Here is a 23,962-nt window from a genome sequence, read left to right on the forward strand (position 1 = left end):
TGTCCATCGGACAAATTTTGCCGGTCCTGTCAAGTTCAAGAGAACAAAGTTTGACTGTATATCTAAACCATTAAGTGTTTACTACACGACATTAGAAATAGATTTTTCAACATCCCCGGCCCATCCAGCAAATTAGCAAACTGTGAATGGACCGGCAAGTAAACAAAGCATCGGTCATACAGCAAAAACAATAGACAAACAATTTATGTAAGTATTCATGTAGTAACTGCACTCAACACTTCTTCAATAGTTCCCTGTAAAGTGTCCACTTCAATCCCTTGTCAAATCATACTAAAGACTTTAAATATGGTACTAATGACTTGTAGGAAGAAAGTGTTAACAAGAAGGTACAAATAACATGTTAAGGCCATGCCAAATTAATTTATAGTTCTTCCATACTGGAATAAGATTTTTTTATTTGGTCGCTGATCAGGAAAATGTTCAGTATATAGATTTCATTAATTGACTAAATCTTTTAAAATCTGGGGGTTGGGCTATTTCTATTAAAAAGAGCTGTTTGTAAAACATTTATGCCTCCCATAATGACCTGTGGAGGTCATTTGAGAATGTAATTTTGTATACTGTGATCTTGATATTTGACAAATTGATGTAAAAAAACTTGGGTCATCTGCTGACTACTGACAAACATCCTATGAACTTAATGAAGACTGACAGCGAAACAATTCTTTTATTATCAAGTGGAAATCATTTTCAGCATAGATCACTGACCTTGACCTTGACCTTTGACAAACTATCCCAAAATAATGTCATCTACTGAGCCCAGGTAAAATCCTAAGAAGTCTGACAAATGAAGGTCAGTGTTCTTTAGTTAGTGAGTGGAAACCATTTTCAGTCTCAATGTCACTGTGACCTTTGACACTAACCCCAAAAACAACAGAGGTCAAGTGTGGCCACAACTAGCACAATACTGAAAGCAGTGGTGTGTCTCAACTTAATAAACTGCCAAGTAAATCAGCATAACTTTCTTTCTAAAGCTGGCAACTAAATTAACTCCATAACTGTCAAATAAACTAAAATAAGACTGAAATAAGTAAAATGCAGTATTATTTAAGTGTCTGAAACTTGATATGTTTCTCAAAGTTATTTAGATAGTTAAGTTGATTCTTATTTATTTTCGATAAATTGTGAATCAAGTTCTACAACTTATATTAATTCCTCTCAACACAGTATTCCTGATGGAATCCATTACCACAAGGGTACGTTTCCCTTTTAATGCTGAATGCCAAGCAAGGGAACTACCGTACCATTTTTCATGTCTTTGGTATGACGCGGCCGGGGATTGAACCGACGACCTCCCTCACTCAAAGTGGACACTCTACCACTAGGCTAACAAGGCAGTTTACTTAACTGAATAAACACTGTTTCACAAAATATATAAAGTGAAGTAACTTTGTTTCTGAAACTTAGACAAAACTAAAGCAACTTTGTTCTTCTGATAACACAACCATAAACACTAAAACTGTCAAGTAAACTTGTTGACCGCTGTCATGAGTGAAGTCGCTTTAAGAAGCTACTAAACTGGCAAGTAAATGGAGGGTAGATGTGTCAATAAAACTAAGTATCTTCCAGAAGTATCATTTTCTCTAACTCCGAAACTGAAAAGTTAACAGCTAATTGTGCTTCCCAACCTATAAAACTTATTCTGTACAAGTAAGTACTTCAGTATGACAAAAATTTGTAAATGGGTGACAGAAAATATTTTGCAAAATATGCATTTTGGATTTGGTACATAAGAAAATTAAGATCAAAGGCCTGAATGGCCTGAGTCGGCTAATGATTGATGTACTGACAGTATAGTCTACCAGTTTCAGTTTGTTTTTAGTTTTTTTCTTAAAATTTCATAACACAGCTCGATATTTACCCAAAATATTATATCCGGATACGATTACACTTTTTTCAAGTTTGAACAATATATTTTACAAATTGTGATGATACGAAGACATTTAGCAGCAATTGGCAGTATCTGACATTGAAGTTTACAGTTAAATTACCTCTTATTTAAATCTTTTCATAAAAAAGTTGTTTCGTTTTGCCAAACATAGACGATCTACTTTCGATTTCAAAAACTACAAGAAAATACAATTTAATGTTTCGCCGATTTGTTTATTTCTCGAAAAATAAGAATTAAAATCATTTTTAATATCAGCAGTAACTAAGCAAACCAGTAAGAGCTTCTTCTTCCGATAATTTATCCGTTTACTGACTGCAAAATTCAACCCACGCAAAGTTTATAGAAATCATACGATGCGTGTTTACGTTCAATGTGGGAGAATTAAGGCTGATCCGCTATGTTACCTAACGCATCCAGACGATTCAGATTTTGTTTTTAAAAAAGCATTGTGTGCGTTTCTGTAATTTTATATACGTTTTTATACGCTTAGAAATTATTAGACATGCGTATTTGCATTATTTCTATACGTAATTTACGCTAATACGCATCTTTTCTGGAGCCCTGCAATGGACTATTTTTTGTCTTTCGCTGGATGTTACCCAAGCTTTGTAAGCCTGCGCAATTCTTAAAATGCACATTTATGCTTAATGAGTTACATTCGAGAATTGCACAATTACAAGTCATAAATATGACAGATTACATCGTATATTGGTCAAAGCAAAGGGAATTGACACAACTTAACTTCATTCATGCAGTGAACTGTTTGAAATTTGAGAAATCTAATGGAACTACATCCCTTCACATGTTATTCGGTCCATTTAGAGAAACGTTGGATAGCAAGGACTCGTCAAAAGGCTTTCAGCCTTTAGCCGACTCAAAAAACTGAAATAAATTTGCTTTGCTAATTGACTGGTTATGATGTCACATTTATTATCAAGAAATTTTTGTTCAAAGTTTGTAAGCAGTAAAGAGCCAATGTTCTTGCATACCAAGTGGGGAAAGACAAGACTGTCCAGGTTAGAGTACACATGCACATTCTGACATCATATTACCATGTCATAGTGAATAAGAGATTCTTAATTTATATCTTTCAAAATATTGCAATAATATCAATGGTAGGCAAAAAAAAAAACTAATAGAAAAGCAGGTTTTCCATTACCCTCTAACTGTATGGATAAAAACCTCACTAGCTCTCAGTTTTCCATTCCGTGCTGCCCCTAAAGTTTGGGAAAACTTTATTACACTGGCAGTCATATAAGATTCTCATAGTATGTATTTAATCTTTTGAGTACATGTGAGAAAGTATCTAGACTTTACTATTTTGTTGTTCGGTAATTACAATTACTAGCGGAATAACTGAAATATTATATTTCCTCCTACGTAATTCTTGCTATGATAAAATGACTATGGTTTTATGCAGATTCATAAAAATTCTCATATTTCAAGTCAGCATTTGGCTGTAAGTTCTCCACAAGATGAATTTCCAACTTGAGCTGCTTTTGAGAAAAAGTGATGTCTCTCACAACTGCCTTATCATCTAAATTGGCATTTCTTCTCCATTATGTATCTGAGTCAACCATGCTCCAAGACCTGTATCACTGGCATAAGTATTTTCGGTTACTGTTAGGACAGGGACGATTACTCGGTTAATCGGATCCGGGTCAATTACTAGGTGAAACCGGTTTCAATTTTGCAAAACCGCTAATTGCTCTCAAAAAATAAACATCACAAGTCGTACTTTATCTTTATACATTTCGTTGACCAGCACATAGATCCAGTATATTTTTGCTAAAACACATCAACTTGAACACAATCAATAGCCTTGGATTTGCATGTCGTGATATCTTTGAAATAAAATATGACTTATCAATTGTCATCCTGCTTGCAAACGATAAAGTCGGTAAGTTTCTAATGAAGTCAGCTGCTGGAAGTACCTTGATATGGTCGTCAGGAAAGGAAACAGCATTTTCAATATGGCGGCCGATTTACCGGTTCGATTCAATATCAAACTGACGATTAACCGGTTTTAAAATTTTGAAATCGTCCCAGCCCTAATTACTGGTATTCAAGGGCCAAAATTCCTAAGGGCCTGGGCTGATATGGCTAGTTATCAAACTTGGCCGAGGACTTAATGTCCAACACATTTTGTTCAAGTTTGGTGGAGATTGGATGAGAACTGTTCGACTTAGAGTGCAGACAAGTTTTGTGACAGAGTTACAGACACACACACAGACAGGAGTAAATCAAGATGTCTCCCACACATATGTATAGTGGGAGACATAATTATGGAAAAAAGAACTGCGGACATTTCCATGACAAACAATTAACCACTTCTACTGTTTATAAATTTCAAATACCTGCAAGTAAGTAGACAGTACAACTTTGCTTCACAATCCCTCACACTGGCAGGTAACCTCAACTGCTCTTCCTAAATAAATAAATAAGTTTAAAACATACAAATATATGGACAGATTTTCAAAACTGGCTTTAATATAAAACACAAATGTTTCTCAATCCATTGTACTATACATTACCTTCAATCCATGGTTCAATCCATGGTAACTTTCATTTTTCTATTTTCCATTTAAAGTTCCATAAGGCATTAAATGTTATGCTAAAAACATACAAGAGCTCAGCCAAGCGGGGCAATATACGCCCGAAGGGTTACATCATAGGATGGGAGCAAAATTTAAAGAACTTGCCTGTTCTAGCCCAAAGGACTGGAACAACAAAAGGAAAACTTCAAAAATACAAATCTCTAAGTCCACAAAAAAAAATATTCAAAGTACACAAAAAATATCCTTATCAGGTACAGGTATGTAAAAATACACCTAAAAATTGGAGGTACCATCCAAGTTGTACCACAGAAAAGTGGTCTCCGTCTTTCCCTACGGCCAACAACAAAAAAGTTTCAAAATAAGCTATTTATAGTAACATAAAAGGGAAGTAATTAAAAAAAAAATTATTGTAAGTGAACAAAAAAAGAGATCTGCCAAATAAAAAACAAGAGCACTGCAATGCAGAGCAATATACATGAAGCAAAGTCATATATGACCTTTGACCCTTAAGTGTGACCCTGACCTTGAAGGAAGTCATCCGGAACATGCTCTCTGCATGTCAGCTCAGTGTGGTGAACATTTCTGCCAAGTTTCTTTGAAATCCTTCCAGCAGCTCAAGAGTTACAGAGCGGACACGAAACAAACTGATATGACTTTTGACCCCTGTGACCTTGACCTTGAAGCGAGTCATCCGGAACATGCACTCTGCACGTCGTCTTGGTGTGGTGAACATTTTTGTCAAGTTTCTTTGAAATCCTTCAAGGGGTTCTAGAGTTACAGAGGGGACACGAAACAAACTGATATGACCTTTGACTCCTAAGTGTGACCTTGACCTTTAAGCAAGACATTCAGAACATGCGCTCTGCATGTAGTCACGATGCAGTGAACATTTGTGTCAAGTTTCTTTGAAATCCTTCAAGGGGTTCAAGAGTTACAGAGCGGACACGAAACAAACTGATATGACCTTTGACTCCTAAGTGTGACCTTGACCTTGAAGCTAGACATCCAAAACATGCGCTCTGCACGTCGTCTCGGTGTGGTGAATATTTGTGTTAAGTTTCCTTGATTTTTGTAAAGTTTCCTTGAAATCCTTCTTGGTGTTCAAGAGTTACAGAGTAGACACTAAATTGCTAATGGACAGATGGACGGATGGACAGACGGACACCAGCATCATAACATAATACGTTCCTTCCGGTGTATAATAAAGTGGCTTTCCAAATAGATGTTCTGCATAATTATGTAATTAGAAAGGCACTACTTTCAGTACTGCATATGTACTTTTACAGTAAGAGCCATAAAGGGAGATAACATAAACAACGGATTTGATAAAATTTTCTCCTACGCTAATTAATATTCAAACTTTTGCCGACTGTAGAAGAAAACTATTATTCACAGTATGATTTAATAAGAATATTAATATAGGCTTTGTTCATAACAAAAAAAGTGGCAGCCACATTATAAACGAAGGCATTATGAGCGTTCAACTCACCTTTATCTAAACCTATGAAAATAGAGCTTTTTCCACCCAGCATTTCTGTGGAATATTTGACAAAGTTGATCTCTAGTGAGCAGCATTTTTTCTAAGGCTTCCACATCAGTCAGACACACTCAAGGCCTATCAAATCTGCATACGTAAGATGTATAAAAAATTTACGAAAGAGATCTGTTATTTCTTCAACCCTGGTATTAAGAAAAATTTGACGTAAATATAAATTCATTCTATGCAAATCTGGAAACTAACACAAACTTTTCATCAGCTAAAAACCTTGAGGAACATTTAAAAGATGGTAAAAACCTAATGCACTAAGGAAAAAAGAATTTAAACAAGAGCTGTCCGTAAGAGAGCATGTTCGACTTTTCTCAATGCTTGACTCTGAATTAGAGCTTTGCCAGTAAAAACTTTATAAAACTTCAACAAAAACATTCTTAGGTAAAAAGGGGTATAACTGTCAAAACCCTGGTCTAGATATAAGTAAATAACCATTTTAAGTTTCATGTCAAAAGGTTTGATAGTAACAGAGATTTTTGACTTTATCAAGAACTTTAACCAAAAATTCTAAGTTAAAAAGGGGCATAATTCTTTCAAAATTCAATCAAAGTTATGGGGTTTGTTTCATCTGGTGTAGACATTAATAATAAATAAACGTTTCAAGTTTCAAGTCAAAAGCTTTGATAGTAACAGAGATATTTGACTATATCAAAAACTTTAACCATGCAGATGCCTGGGCGAGTGCAACAGCTCAAATTTTTCTTCAGCAAAGAAGAAAAGACATGTATGCTGATAAATATACTCCTTGCACAAGTCTGATTATTAAGAAACCTACTGGTATAAACTCTGACCTAAAGTGACTTACTTTCTGAAATATATCTGGCTGAGTTAGGAGTCTCTTTCAAGGATAGCAAGCTATGAAAAACATGATACAGGGAGTTGGTCAGTAAAGTGTGGTCGCTGTGGACAATGAAAACATAAATCAACTACCCTTAAGCTGACCTTGATGGTACCGTCAACTGCATCCTCAGTCACATGTCCCTTGTCTCTATAGATCTTAGCTTTGTCACAATTTTAACTTGTTCTGTTAACTTTCATTTTTGTTCTTCTTCGATATGGACCTTAATGTGACACACTTCTTTGTCCTAAAATTGAAAGAATTCAATGATACACATTGCAACAACATTTCAAGATGGTCTATTCCAACACAGTGTTAATTAAGTGTAGAATTATTCTACTCCTTTACAAATGGAAAGAAACTAGATGTGTGTACATTACACACTGGTACCCCCACTGCATGGTTGACAATGCAAGTAAACTTTCATATTATCTTCACTGTTAAGAAAATATTATGCCATGGAAAAATGAAAGAAAATAGAAGTAAAATATACTTTGCTATGTGTACTTTTTGAAGAAAAACAACACACAAGAAACTGAAAGGACTAGAATAAATTTTTGGAGGAAGAGTGGGGAGGGGTGGACAAGTTCAAATGGTAAACAATTTTCCTATAGTCTCATGACTCCAGGTCAAATGCCTTTTGAGATCTGTGAAAAAACAAAAAACTTTTAGGCCCTTTTTGCATATTTTTAAGTAAGTTGAGAGTGACAACTCATGCATGGGCGGCGGTTACCGCCAAATTTAGTAAATATACAGTCCATCCATTAACAAGTCTGTCAGTGCAGAGCATTTCAACACCATCTAGTCTAAAACTCAATCCCGTCCAATAAACTTGCATTCAACGCATTGCATTTTGAAACCATTTATTACAAAACTTCATGCCACTCATTGAAACATGAAACAATGCATTGAAAAACTTGTTGTGATGCATCAAAATATGAAATCATCTGACAAAACATTTTACCATGCAGCCCAATGTAAACCAACATGAGAACGTGCAGTGTTAAATGAAATGACCTATTCAACTTGACACCGTCTAATGCATATGGAAATTGCTTTGTGTAATTCAGAGCAGCGTAATAAATCTTGATTTTGTTTGTTTTGGGTTTAACGCTGTTTTTCAACATTATTTCAGTCATGTAACGGCGGGCAGTTAACCTAACCAGTGTTCCTGGATTCTGTACCAGTACAGACCTGTTCTCCGCAAGTAACTGCCAACTTCCCCACATGAAGCAGAGGTGGAGGACTAATGATTTCAGACACAATGTCGTTAATCAAATAGTCACGGAGAACATACGCCCAGCCCGAGGATCGAACTCACGACCCCGCGATCCGTAGACCGACGCTCTACCTACTGAGCTAAGCGGGCGGGTCTAATAAATCTTGATGCCATGCAGTCTAATGTGAAAATGTTTAACCCAACATGAGTTTGTGCAGTGTAAAATGGACTGATTCATTAAAACTTGTCGCCATCTTATGCATACTTAAACGGTCTTGTGTAAGTTGGAGCGGCGTATAAAATTTTGATGCCATTCAGCCCATGTGAAGCCGTTTAACGACGCATGAGTTTGTGTATTGTAAAATGAAACGATTCATTAGAACTTGACTCGATCTGTCCAATGCATCTTGAAACCGTTTTGTATAAAAACTTGATGCCCATGAAACCGTTCGACACAGTTAATACACGCAAGTCGGCAAAAGGCTGAAAATATGAACCTAAGCTTTTCTTATAAGACAAAATATTGATACATTTGGTCTTCTCTATTGTAAATATAGTTAAACAGGTTGGGCATATATTCCGATCGGGGTATATTACCTTGATCGAGGGTGTCTTATGCGGATGTCTTACCCCAATCTGGGTAATACAAGAACAACAGAAAAGCATATACCAGCTTACATACAAAAATAGTCGAAAAATAGGCATAATTTTGTAAATAGGCAAAATTGAGTTATGGAACCTGTGCAATGTAAGTCAGATCATCACAGTGAACTAGTGTGTGAAGTTTCAATCCATTCCCATTACTTAGTACTGAGATACCAGCTTAATTACAAAAACTTAACCAAAAACTGCTAAAAAAAAAAGGGGGGGGGCATAACTTTGTAAAACAGGCAAAAAGAGTTATGGAACCTGTGCAATGTAAGTCAGATCATCACAGTGAACAAGTGTGTGAAGTTTCAATCCATTCCAATTAGTTAGTACTCAGATACCAGCTTAATTACAAAAACTTAACCAAAAACTGCAAAAAAAAAGGCGGGGGGGCATAACTTTGTAAAACAGGCAAAATAGTTAAGAACCTGTGCAATGATGTCAGTTTATCACAGTGAATAAGTGTATGAAGTTTCAGTCTATTCCTACAAGTGGTTACTGAGATACCAGCTTACAAATAAAAAACTTAACCAAATCATAAAGCCCTTTCTCTTATTGACAATAGCATCACATCTAATCCTTTTTCCCCCCTGCTCCTACGCCTATGAACATGCCCAAACTTGTGTCATATAGGTAACTGAATTAATTTTACTTTACTTTTAACTAACACTTTAATGTAACATCAGTGTGATTATTTTGCTGAATATGTTTTGAATAATGACACAGAATAAAAATTTGGAGACAACAATTTAGGCAGACAAGGTTACACTATTATACTACAGGCAAGGGTTCAAATGCACCTGAAATGTGAAAGTAAAAACAAAATATTGTGCAAATTCAACTCATCCCTCTCAAATGCTTTGAATAATTGAACAAAAATATCAAAAGTGGTAATTATGTTGCATGACAAAAGCTTGTTATAGCACTGGGATCAATTTTCTTTTCAAATAAGTATTATGTCCAACTTAAGAGGGGACTATTCCGAATCATTAAATTCAATTTCCTTTCTTCTTTTGTAATTAGTGAATAAATAATTACTTATATAACTTTATAAATATGCCTTTGTGTAAAAATATATATTTAATATGGAAACTTATGTAAATATAATGGAAATTATTTTAGAATTAAAATAATTTGATTTATTTTTCTCAAATTCCCGCTTGTTAAATTGTCGTCTGCTATTATGTCATGTCAAATTGTCGTCTGCTATCTATAGATAAAGTACCGTCGATATTGTTACACTTAGTTGCACAGGACTGGTTCCTATTCATACTATAACTGGTAACCAGCTCGATATACCATATATACAAAAAATCTCATGCAGTTCTCTCACATTTGACTAGCTACACCGTCGTACTAACATCTAAACTATTTATTTGGAAAACGTTTCTACACGTCTGCAATTTCACTTGCAATTGCAATCAATTGCAATGCCACGTGGTCGAAGGCGGGAACCTATGCGTCGGAGGGCTCTTCGTAACAGAGACGCTCAACAAAATGAAGGGCAAGCCAATATTGAGAGGCATGAACAACAGGCAGAGGAAAGGGTTTTACGGCCAAGACAGGTCCAGAGAGGCGTAGCCGAACAGATAGACGACCAGCATGACGGCGACCCCACAGGCCGAGGTCAGAAACGTGGTACAGACGCCTTGGAGGAGAATGTGGTGGACAATAGAGTTCAACAATCCTCTGCTGGTATGTCAAATAACAGTATTATTGATTTTGAGCAGATTATTAGGGATTCAAACATAGTTCCTCAAAATGGAGGCTGCAGTAGTGTTTTAGGGCCTACTGATAATTTACAAATGAGGTGTGGCGACGCGAATACACTAGCTACGCACGCGCCAACAGGTATTCCTTTTCATGCGCACAATTCAGTAAATCCGCTAAATGACATTTCTATACAAGCGTTACGCTTGGCGGATGACGATTTAGCCGCCCACGTACCAGCTTCTCTCAAACAAAAGATTTGCAAGGGCAAATATGTAAGTCTAGCATTGTTATTGAAAGGCGCAGTTGAATTGTCCGAATTTTGTAAGGGCTCAGTATTTAAATTGAATAGTGACGGGCACATCGAGTCGGTACAAAAGGAATGCAAAGAGCAGATTAACTGTATCGAGAAATGGACTAACACATTTATCATTTATGCCTCAATATAGTTGTTCAAGTCTCAGACATATCCATTATAGATAACAAATATATAGGTATCAAACTTCATTATTTCAAAACTAATCAGGCCGGAAATCAGGTCACATTAAAAATTCCCAGAGACGAGGATATGATTTGTCCAGTCCGCGCATTATCTCAATATATAGCGAAAAGACCAAAAGTTCAGGGTCCTTTATTTATTCATCATAGTAGGACACCAGTGACAAGATCTTAGTTTTCTGCGGTTTTGGCCAAATGTTTGAATAACACTCGAATTTTCAACAACACCAGTTATAAAACCCATAGCTTTCGAATAGGCAGAGCCACAGATTTAGCAATGCAAGGCCTATCATCAGAAACAATAATGAAACTGGGTAGATGGTCGTCTGGTTGTTTCAAATTATATATCCGTAACTAATATTGTGACATTAGGCTTATATGCTTGGTGAGACCCAAGTCGTATGTCAATATTCAACATGTTAATTTTGATTTAATTACTTACATTCTCGTATAATTTTGATTTAGACATTTGGGTCCTTGGAGACTCGATCCCATATTGGGCTGGAGTGCGGGCACAGGATACGAACAAACTGAACCTGCGCCTACCGGATTTGACAACTGACTGGCTGGGGGTGCGAGGCTTCCACTGGCGGAGTTTCAGACAACAAATTGAAGCTAAGGTGCTTCTTTCTTCCCCTCCGTCAATTATATTTTTGCATCTAGGTGGGAATGATCTAACGGACTCCACAGTTGTTCAAATTAAAAGGACAATGGAAACTGAGATAGAATATTTGCGTGAAGCCTTTCCCGAGTCTATTATAGTTTGGATAGATATTCTGCAGAGGCAAGTCTGGAGAGGGGCCTTAAAGGGGTATGATGTAATTGAACAAAAGCGTCTCCATATAAACAGGGCAGGCCGCAAGTTGGTTCGATCCATTGGTAGATATAATGTTATTCAGCCAGATATAGATGCCGAAACTCCATTTTTTCGGCCAGATGGCGTTCATCTGAATGATGTAGGGCTAGAGTTTTACTTGGACTATATTAAGGATTCAATATTAAAGAATATTTCGGATAATCGTTAGAATTTTGGCGGATAAATTATAAATTTATTGTGGCGGTAAAATTCTGACGGCCGTGGGGTGAACGGATGCGGTGTCTGTGTGTTTGCGTTAAAGTTGTGTACCTTGGGGTGTCATATGTTAACCAGTTTGTGTTAACTGGATAGTAAAAGGTTATGGCTAGTACTTGGCAATTCCTATCTAGCCTTGCGTATGTTGCGTTGCTTTGCCTTGCTCTAGGTGGTGTCACTTTGCCTTGCCTTGCCTTACATTGACTCGTGTTGCGATTCCGCTCATTATACGGTGATACCCGAAATGAGTGGAATATGTGGCTCGACGTTCAATGGACATTGTTGCGTATTTGCATTTGAGTGACACCCGTTGCAAAAGTACAAAGTGTACAAAGTGTCTTACGTTGCCTTACCATGCGTGCTGTTGTATTGCATTGCCTCGCTCTACATTGGCTCGGGTTGTGCATTTGACCCACATTCCGGTGAGACCAGGGCTGGGTTGGATTCACAATTCGAAGTTCGATGGATTGTGTGGTTGCGTTGTTACGGGTGGTAATGTTTGCAAGCCTTGGGTTTGTGCGTCTGTTCTCCTCTCGGTCGATGGAAATTTTATCGCACTTAGATTCTACACGGTGAGACTCTTGTTGAGTCACGAGCGGCCGATCAACTTCCATTATTTCTATTAGACTTTAATCTAAGTTGATTACATTATTATATATGGATGTTAACCTTTATTATAAGTATCAGTACATATTGATGTTAATAAAAATGAGTACTGTACGAGATAGTTTGGTTTTATTTTGAGTAATAAAATAATGGAAATTATTTTAGAATTAAAATAATTTGATTTATTTTTTATCAAATTCCCGCTTGTTAAATTGTCGTCTGCTATTATGTCATGTCAAATTGTCATCTGCTATCTATAGATAAAGTACCATCGATATTGTTACACTCAGTTGCACAGGACTGGGCCCTATTCATACTATAACTGGTAACCAGCTCGATATACTATATATACAAAAAATCTCGTGCAGTTCTCTCACATTTGACTAGCTACACCGTCGTACTAACATCTAAACTATTTACCCGCCCGCCACACCCCATATTAATATCTGATTGAAATGTTATAGTATCTTACATGTACAATTTCGTTCTAGTATTATAGTTTAATGATCTGATAGTATATACTATTTATTCTTTTAACAATCATAGTTGTAAATTAGGAATCAACCTGTTGATGTTAACCGTATCATTTGTGCAATGTTCTTATGAAACACAGATTCAATAATATATAAGAAAATTAGCCACAAAGTCTATTTCTTCAAAAATGGTTAAGTAATAGGTGCATTAAGTTTAAGTTATTTTCCTTTCATTCAGCGATTGAGTTGTTCCTAGATACTGCCGCCTTATTGATTACAATCACAGGTGTGAACTGTGCCTTAGTGATTAGACACTGATTAGATACCAGAGAGCAATTATGATACTGGAGTTAAAATGCTGAGCCATCGTCATATATACACCACGAACAATATCTACTGTTGGGAGATGCTACGCTATTTGTTGGACCAAAGACTTTTCCAACGTAAGATGTATTCAAATGTGATAACAAAGTAAGAACTGTGATTGACTGTTATAGTGTATATTATTAGTTCTTGTATTCATGGAAGTGGTTCAGTATGGACGTGTTTATGTATTCTTATATGACTCTCCAGTTTTAAGTTAATATAGCTCTCTGATAAAAACACATGACAAATTGTTATTATGATATGTCTTGCTAGTGAATGCATCAATTAAATGTGCACGAAGACAAAAGTGAATTGAATATCGTTTTAGTAGTACATTATCGGAACAGTTTCACAATTTTAGTTTAATATATTATATTGGAAACTTGTCACGACATAAAAATGTTACATGAAATTATGGACTGTTACATTTATCATTTCCAGTGACTTTTGAAAATCTCAAAAGGATATCGCTAATTTTTCATTATCATTAGTTATTGCAAAAGTTATGTATCAAATCGTGATCCGAACTTAGACATTTAACATGCTTCTAATGCTATTTAGGTTTATAAGTAGTAAAGTGTTTAGTTACAAATTGACACATACTGTCGCTCGCTTTAGCGGTAAAATTCTGTCGGCCGTGGGGTGAACGGATGCGGTGTCTGTGTGTTTGCATTAAAGTTGTGTACCTTGGGGTGTCATATGTTTACCAGTTTGTGTTAACTGGATAGTAAAAGGTTTTGCCGTAGTACCTGGCAATTCCTATCTAGCCTTGCGTATGTTGCGTTGCTTTGCCTTGCTCTAGGTGGTGTCACTTTGCCTTGCCTTGCCTTACATTGACTCGTGTTGCGACTCCGCTCATTATACGGTGATACCCGAAATGAGTGGAATATGTGGCTCGACGTTCAATGGACATTGTTGCGTATTTGCATTTGAGTGACACCCGTTGCAAAAGTACAAAGTGTACAAAGTGTCTTACGTTGCCTTACCATGCGTGCTGTTGTATTGCATTGCCTCGCTCTACATTGGCTCGGGTTGTGCATTTGACCCACATTCCGGTGAGACCAGGGCTGGGTTGGATTCACAATTTGAAGTTCGATGGATTGTGTGGTTGTGTTGTTACGGTTGGTAATGTTTGCAAGCCTTGGGTTTGTGCGTCTGTTCTCCTCTCGGTCGATGGAAATTTTATCGCACTTAGACTCTACACAGTGAGACTCTTGTTGAGTCATGAGCGGCCGATCAACTTCCATTATTTCTATTAGACTTTAATCTAAGTTCATTACATTATTATATATGGATGTTAACCTTTATTATAAGTATCAGTACATATTGATGTTAACAAGAGCACCGCCTTGCGGGTGCTGACGCTCATCTGATTTTTTTTGTGTAATAGAAATATTGTCCTACCCATGATTTTCTAAGTCTAAAAAGGGCCATCATTCTTGCAAAAAGCAGGATAGAGTTATGTTTCTTGATGTACAGTGTCCACTTATGATGGTGAAAAACTGTTGCAAGTTTTAAAGCAATAGCTTTGATAGTTTATGAGAAAAGTTGACTTAAACATAATACTCAACCAAGAAAATGATTTTCTAAGTCCAAAAGGGGCAATAATTATTGCAAAAAGCAGGATGGAGTTATGTTGCTTGCTGTACAGGGTCAGCTTATGATGGTCAACAAGTGTTGCAAGTTTCAAAGCAATAGCTTTGATAGTTTAAGAGAAAAAGTTGACCTAAACATAAAACTTAACCAAGAAACCTGATATTTTCTAAGTCCAAAAGGGGCCATAAATCTTGCAAAAAGCAGGACGGAGTTATGTTTCTTGCTGTACAGGGTCAACTTATAATGGTGAACAAGTGTTGCAAGTTTTAAAGCAATAGCTTTGATAGTTTAGGATAAAAGCTGACCTAAACATAAAACTTAACCAAGAAAACTGATTTTCTAAGTCCAAAAGGGGCAATAAATCTTGCAAAAAGCAAGATGGAGTTATGTTTCTTTATGTACAGGGTCTGCTTATGATGGTAAACAAGTATTCCAAGTTTCAAAGCAATACCAAGAAATCTGATATTTTCTAAGTACAAAAGGGGCCATAAATCTTGCAAAAAGCAAGATGGAGTAATGTTTCTTGCTATACAGGGTCAGCTAATGATGGTGAACAAGTATTCCAAGTTTCAAAGCAATAGCTTTGATAGTTTAGGAGAAAAGCTGACCTAAACATAAAACTTAACCAGGCAATGCCGACGCAGACGCCGACACCGACGCCGACAACCGCTCAAGTGATGACAATAACTCATCATTTTTTTTTCAAAAAATCAGATGAGCTAATAAAAATGAGTACTGTACGAGATAGTTTGGTTTTATTTTGAGTAATAAAATAATTACTTGCACAACATGTTAAATATACATGTGACTAGTAAATTTGTGCACATAATTATTTATATCACGTAATATTCCATGTTGTCAAACAAAATATCAGCAAATGCAGGAAAACCACCGAAAATAATTGATGTATACTCGTCTAATATCCAATAGCCTACAGCGGCAGTTAAAGAACTGTTAACTAGTATTGTCCCTGCTATGAGATGCTTGGCCACAGAACTGTGAGTCCTGTGGGTAATGGACTGGAAAAAGTATAATTATGATATTTAGATGCTTTTCTTCTTATAATGGTGGTTACTTATTCCATATAATTTCAGGATCTGACTAGGTGCAAAAGGATGTGTGCAGAAAAAAAAAATCTTGCAGACACACAAATGTCTTATGACTTCCAAGTGTGATCTTGATCTCTGACCTAGGGGTCTAAATTTTGCCTGTGACATGTCCTCTTATTATGGAAATTATTTGTGCCACGTTATTTCAAAATCAGAAAATGCACAGACAGCTTCTTCAAAGTCGTCTTCACATTGGACTGCATGGCACCCTGACTTGTTGGACGGTTTCACATTTCGGTGCATCACAACAAGTTTTTTAACGTATCGTTTCATTATATGGAATGAAGTTTTGTATTAAATGGTATCTAAATACAATGCATTGAATAACGGGATGGAATTTTAGACAAGCGTAAAAATGTACTGCACTGACTAACTTGTTAATGAATGGGTTGTATATTTACTAATTTTGGCGGTAACCGCTGCCCATAATCATGCTGTATGGTCATGCTGAGAGAATCCCAAATAAATCTCCCCAGGTACAAAACTGCACATGCTGAATAATATTCCTGTAAAATTTCATGACTATAGGTCAGATACTTTTTTCAGATATGTGTAACACAAACATTTAGGTCTTTAATGAATATTTCTGACAAAGTCAAGGGTCATAACTCTGGTGTTTCACTCAACAAAACACACATGTACGTCTTCACTCTCTGAACCCTATAATGTCTGACTTTAGGTCAAATACTTTCTGAAATATACATGACATAAATGACAAAGTGCCAACCCACCCAAGCACAAAAATTTCTGTATCATTATTTCACAGCTTGAGATAAAAATTTTGCCTTTTTGTATCTGTTTTGTTGGTTTTTAAGACACAATACCACCACATAAATCATAGTACTTTTGAGCTTTAAATAGAGAAGAAAGACCCAAGGCCTGCCTCCCAAGACATTTAATTTCAAACAGTGGCATGCTGCTGGGTAGTACTGATTTTCCTTGCCAGCTGGATGGCTTCCTGACACGAGCAGGACAGACATGAAGGGCAAAAACACAGTCAACAAATCTAACAACACATACAAAGAAGCCCTCATAATATGTATTATTATCATGCATGGAAAATAATGAACAAGCAGTAAGATATATGATTAATTATTAAGAAAACTTATGTTTAAAAGTTTATACTGCAGGCCAATTTAATAAATTAACCCTTAGCCCGCTGGCGGCGAGCGGTTTTGCCTTTGCGACCAGTGCAGACCAAGATCAGCCTGCACATCCGTGCAGGCTGATCATGGTCTGCATTGTTCGCTATTCAGTTAGTAAATTTTCAGTGAACACCCCTTCGAATAATAAATGGTATTGCCCAAACTGAATGATGGAACAGTCCATTTTAGAAATTTAGCAGGCTAAGGGTTAAATACACTTTTATAAATGAATATCCCAGTTTTACAAAAAAAATCTATGAAAATGTCCCTATATGAGAGATGTTCTGCATGGAGCAATTCATGAAAAAAAATTAAGTCCAATTAGTTTCAATTTGGGCAGTGTTTTAATTTCAACAGATTTCATACACCATATTTATGTAATTCAAAACAATAAGAAAACAACAAAACTGCCCTTTCATTTCTTTTAAGGAGGCAGGTTACCTTAATATTTGTATGTGCGCATGCCCAACCAGAAGCTAACTGGAGGATTTACCACAACGTTAACAACAAACTAAATGTGTTTGTATATTTATTTTTCTCAAAAAAAATATTAACCTGTGTCTGCTCTGATGCTTAATGGTTTAATAATGCAGAAATAATAAATAAATTACCGCAGAAACGCTGCAAAACATTGTTGATTTAAAATGACGTCATCGACGTCATGACGTTACGTGTCAGTTACCGTGCAAAATTAATAGCTTTTATCTTGAAATTACGTAATTCTGAGCATTTTTTTTTATTTGAACTATTTGAACTAACAGCCATTATTAGCCAAAATATTTTTATGAATCTTTCGCTCTGAAAAATGATCAATATTTTGCGGCTTTTGTGTAGTTCTACTGGAATGTTATGAGGAATGTAAGAAAATGGATAATGGTAACTGATGTTATTAGGAATATAGCTGGGTGAAAGGTTACTTATAATGGCAATTTTCAAATAAATATTGTGATGTTTGATTTGCAATACCCTTTTTTCCGTTTCCATTGATAATCTGGTACATATATACTTAAACTGTGCTCTAAAATTGTTCAAATTTCAGTAGAGAATAGTGATTTCTTGAACTGAATTAATGTTACCATGGAAACGAATCCTGTAACCTATATATCTAAATGTAAAATTTAAAGGCGTTGACACTGGTCTATTTAAGAATCACAACAGTTACTTCAGCTTTTTATTTGTATTTCAATACTATCCATGAGAATAATAATTGCAAGCACAATGATTTTTCCATAAAAATGTCAAATGAGGACTACTGCTGTAAGTATTTTAAGCTTTGAAATTTGTTAAAATAAATGCAAATAACACGAACATATTACTTACTTTAGAAATAAAATATTTTGAAGCTTCATTAAACGAGACGGGTAATTTTATTTAATCTTTTTCCTAAGAAATTACGATAAAAAGCAAGATATAAGATACTTTAAACATCTCTGTTGCCATGGTCACTTTAAACGTTAAGATAAATAGGGTACCATGTAAAGTGTTGAGTATTCTGCTTATAATATTAGCCTAATATTCCACGTTGATTATTAACAGAATGGCACTGAAGCCATTGAAAAACGCTTTATCATACATAATTGTTTAAAAAATAAGAGAAAATGCGTTACCATGGAAACATATACATTTTAAGCTTATTTTAAAAAGCTAGCGCCCATACTTATAAAATTATCAACTAAGCAGACTTCTACGGATAACAGTGAAACCGAAATACACAAAAGTGTTAAATATCCGTATTTTCCTTCTTCTTTCAATATAAAATACCTTTAGAGGGTCATGTACTTCAAAACTGGATAAAACTTGAACTCAGAGGGACAGAGATAAACAAACTTGAGATTGTAGTAGCTAAAACATTAACTAAAATAAATTGCTACGGTTTAACTAATTTGAATTTACCCTGGTAACAAGGTAACCTACCTCCTTAAAGATGTTAATCATGCACACTTGAAGATTAACAAGGCAGTCTGAAAGACAGCTATATCCCCCGTCACTGTTATGGATAGTGAAAGGGTTGATGGTATTGGGTGGAAGCATTGACGCTGTTAAGTATATTTTATAGTCCACGTATGACGACATCAATGAATTTGTTCCAAGCGATATGCTGAGAGATCGCAGGAATAAGATTAAATTTGACCTTGACCTTGACCTTGAGCCAACATGGCTAACTCATTAGTTCTGCACATCATCTTGATGAGGTGATCATTTGACCCAAGTTTCATGAAAATCCTTCAAGGGGGAGATACAGAGTGGACACAAAATGGAAGGCTCAAACCTTTGACCTTGAGTTGTGACCTTGACCTTGAGTTGACATGGCTGACTCATGAGTTCTGCACATCATTTTTATGAGGTGATCATTTGACCCAAGTTTCATGAAAATCCTTCAAGGGGTTTAGGAGATACAGAGCAGACACAAAATGGAAGGCTCATACCTTTGACCTCGAGTTGTGACTGACCTTGACCCGACATGGCTGACTCATGAGTTCTGCACATCGTCTTGATGAGGTGATCATTTGACCAAAGTTTCATGAAAATCCTTCAAGGGGTTTAAGTTATATAGAGAGGACACAATTGTTACGGACGGACGTAGACCATTCCTATAACACACCAGCACTCATGGCTAGGGATTATAATTTAACCCCTGAAGTATTCTTAAAGATATCCAATGTGCATCTTTCCCTAACATAGTTTGTTTTTCCAATCTTATATATTAAAATGTAGAAAATTCTCTTCAAATATATTTTACTTGAGTAAATATATAAGAAACTTTGTTTGAGTACAGTCGTTTCTTTAAAAACTTCCTTTTTTTTTTTTCGCGATGGAAGAACATATCTATACTTGGCTTAAATGTATTAGGTATTTAATATTGTACACCCAAAACAAAGTTCTGTTTACCCAAATAAACACATTAATTTTCTGTTAACAGATACTTTGAAAGAATTGTTCGTATTCTTTAAATATGAATAAATATATCTTCAAATAATTTCTCAACTTACCCAACTCCAAAACTTTCTCACATTTCAACCAAGTACCATTCATCGCCACAATATCAAATCCTCTGGTACTTCTATAAGCTGGAAACAAAATGCACATCTTCAGTTACTTCCTTGGCAATCTGACTAAAGTACATCTCCTATTACGCTACGCATAGGATCTGACAACGACCTATTGATGGCCTCGTTCTGACAACCCTTCCGCTAGCCAATCAAAAGTTAACTTACAACATTCTGCAAGCTTTAAAATGCCTTGGTATTTGATATTAACAATTTTCATGTAGAAAAATGTCAGATAGCCGTTTAGCTCAGTCAGTAGCGCACTTGCTTTGAAAGCGAAAGGTCCCGGGTTCGAGCCCTGGATTAACTGCAAATTTTTCTTACTCTTTAACATTCGAACAAGTTGTCTGATTGGTTCAAACAAAAATAGATTTGCGAAAATAAAAATAGCAATCTTGGAAATCCAAAATATACAGAAGACAAATGTGAATGGGTCGTTCTCAGATCTTCGTTTAGAAGATCAAGTACTTTAGTCAGATTGCTTCCTTGGTTGTTGAACATATATTAAACTCTAAAAACACAAAATAAAATCATTATTTAAACACGTTCAGCATGCCAATTTTCCTGTTTTAAGCAGTTATTTGTATTAACAGGGGACAAAAATTCTACTAGTCCGCTGCAACAGACGAGTAGAAATGGCCCAAGGACAAGTGGAATTTTCTGTTATGTTGTCCTACAAGACGAGTGCATTACTGTTCGGGTAGAAATCAGTACCAATTTAAATCAGCCCATCCTGCTGAAATAATCATGCAACGTTTCTGCACGTATCATACATCAAAAATTAAATGGTAAGCGATTTGGTACTTGCAGGTGCCCGTGTTGCTATATTGCCAGGGCTTCAGTAAGGTGGCGAATTAAGCGAAATAGCTGACATCACTCCGAAGATTGCCAGACTAGTGAACTCTGTTGCAAGACAAGTGACAACTGTAAGTCACAAGTCCTGCAGGGTGACTTGTCTCTGAAAATAATATTTTCACCTGATTGAGCATTCACCTAAATAAAGGCAGCCACATAATATAAACAAGAGGGCCATCATGGCCCTATATCGCTCACCTGTTATCACTGCACTGAAGGACAAGAAGGTCAAAAAATCATAATCAAGATCAATCAAAAGAATTATGAGAAAATATAGTTAAAATTTTCTTAAAGTTACTTCAAATAAAATTATTTTCAAATCAGGCCAGTAGTTACATGTCCAAAGGATTACATCAGAGGAAAATAGGCGCAAAATTTTGACTGATGATGCCCAAATGACAGGGACAACAAAGGGAAGATATTAAAAATAAATTTAAGGTATTAGATCACTAATAGAGAACCTCCTTTTTGAAGAGTATTTAATTCCTACCATGAACCTATTTTTGCTGCAATTCTTAGGGAGGCGTAGGTTCAAGCCCTACTGGGACCAAATTTTTTTTTCTTTATTTTCCTTTTTTACTAGTAAGTTTTTACTTCTTTCAAGACTTATTATTGATGTTTTGTACAAAAATGGAAAAAGATGAATCTTATAAGCGATTTTTTGGTGTTCAAAGAGAATTTACTACTTAAACAGAAGGGGTAGAGTTACACATCTTTAAAAATATTGAGTTATGCACAGTGAAAGTTCTCCATTTTGCTTTCACTCTTAAATTATATATTGTGGAAGAAATTTAGGTAGGTTTTACGTCTTACCTAAGGTTATTTTTAAATGGAGTAAGCAAAATTCAAAACAGAAACTCATCATTCGACCTTATTTTTTCAATGTTGAAGTATGAATTCTGTCTCATTAAATCCGTTTACTCGCGGCACCATAGAAAAAATGATATTAACATTTTTATTTTGTGTTTTATAATTGGTTACCAATAGTTTGATGTTTCTTCTATTGAAATTAATGGTAAAATGAGTTCTCTGCAAATGTTTTGGATAGTGGCTATCACTTTGAAATTTGTCTCTACTTGAGCTTGAGGCGAAACCATAAGTTATTCAAAATTTATAAAAAACGGCACGGTAAAAGTTGTTTAAAATTTGCAAAATAGTGCAAAACACGGTTACCTTTCAGAATATACCAAGCAAAGGCCATTTTGTAAACATTACTATTAGTGACCTAATACCTTAAGTCCTCATAAAAAATATCTAAGTTCAAAGGACAGGAACAACAAAGGGAAGAAATTTAACCAAAAAGAAAAAAAAGGATTCTTACATGGTACAGATATGTGAAAATACACCTAAAAATTGAAGGTACCACAGAAAAGTGGTCTCGATTTTTTTATGGCTAATAATAAAAAAAGTTACAAAATAAGCTACTTATAGTAACATAAAAGGGAAGTAATTAAAAAAAAATTGTTGTAAGTGAACAAAAGAAGGATCTGCCAAATAAAAACAAGAGCACTGCAATGCAATGCAAATGCAGAGCAATATACACACAAACAAAGTCATATGACCTTTGACCCCTAAGTGTGACCTTGACCTTGAAGTGAGCCATCCGAAACATGAGCTCTGCATGTCGTTTTGATGAGATGAACATTTTTGTCAGGTTTCTTTGAAATCCTTCAAGGGGTTCAAGAGTTACAGAGCCGAAGCAGGGCACTCGTTTGGCCATTTTTGGGGCCGAATATGGGTACCATTCCCCTCCTAAAATAATATGTTTTTTCCCTTTTCTTAGAAGAAAATTCCCCTGTCAGGCTGATGATAGGTTGTTTGACACAAATAGATATTAACTCTTTCTTTTAATATTATATAGTGCCTCAAAGGAAAATTACTGTTGCAATATAGTCACATCAGTTAGAAATGATTGAAAACAGTACTAATAAGTGTGAAAAGTAGTTACATATACAAGGCTTAAACTTCCCCTTTTCGTCTTAAAATGTCGAATAATTCAAGTGAGGGTATGGGTACCTATCCCCAAAAGTTGTCTAGTGCCCTGCGAAGGGAAATTGCTCACCAACAGACACTCACAAACAGACAGACGGACGGACACCAAGGCGATAACATAATACGTCCCTTCAGGCGTATAAAAAGGAATCGAGATCTTATGGTGATACGAGTTGTGTGCAAGTTTGGTTAAAATCAAATCATAAATGAAGCTGCTATTGTGCAGACAAGGTCAAAATAGCTAATTTTAGTCCTTTCAGGGGCCATAACTCTAGAAATTTTTATGGGATCTGGCCGGTTCAAGAAAGAAACCAAGATCTTATGGTGACACAAGTTTTGTGCAAGTTTGATTAAAATCAAATCATAAATGAAGCTGCTATTGTGCAGACAAGGTCAAATTGGCTAATTCTGGCCCTTTCAGGGGCCATCACTCTGGAACCCATAAAGGAATCTGGCCAGTTTAAGAAAGGAATCAAGATCTTATGGTGATACAAGTTGTGTGAAAGTTTGATTAAAATCAAATCATAAATGAAGCTGCTATTGTGCAGACAAGGTCAAAATAACTAATTCTGACCCTTTCAGGGACCATAACTCTGGAACCCATAATGGAATCTGGCCAATTCAAAAAAGCAACCAAGACCTTATGGTGATACAAGTTGTGTGCAAGTTTGGTAAAAATCAAATCATAAATAAAGCTGCTATTGTGCAGACAAAGTTAAAATAGCTAATTTTGGCCCTTTAAGGGGCCATAACTCTGGAACTCATAATG

At 35.8% G+C, this 23,962-nt stretch overlaps 1 protein-coding gene across 2 annotated transcripts in view; it reads right to left on the minus strand.

Annotated features, from left to right (window-relative positions):
* Positions 1-23,962, minus strand: part of LOC123531850 (ecdysone receptor-like) — a 130,132-nt gene that overhangs the window by 102,076 nt on the left and 4,094 nt on the right. Inside the window, exons 2-5 of one of the 2 annotated variants that reach the window (XM_045313131.2) lie at positions 20,290-20,367; positions 6,962-7,104; positions 5,960-6,094; positions 4,270-4,340 (exon numbers count right to left, since the gene is read on the minus strand). The gene's annotated coding sequence lies outside the window, so the exon portion shown is untranslated. Of the gene's footprint in view, positions 1-4,269; positions 4,341-5,959; positions 7,105-20,289; positions 20,368-23,962 lie in introns of both variants that reach the window. The other variant, XM_053517524.1, reaches the window with a different exon arrangement.

Source organism: Mercenaria mercenaria, chromosome 11, assembly GCF_021730395.1.
Source record: "Mercenaria mercenaria strain notata chromosome 11, MADL_Memer_1, whole genome shotgun sequence".
NCBI lineage: Eukaryota > Metazoa > Mollusca > Bivalvia > Venerida > Veneridae > Mercenaria > Mercenaria mercenaria.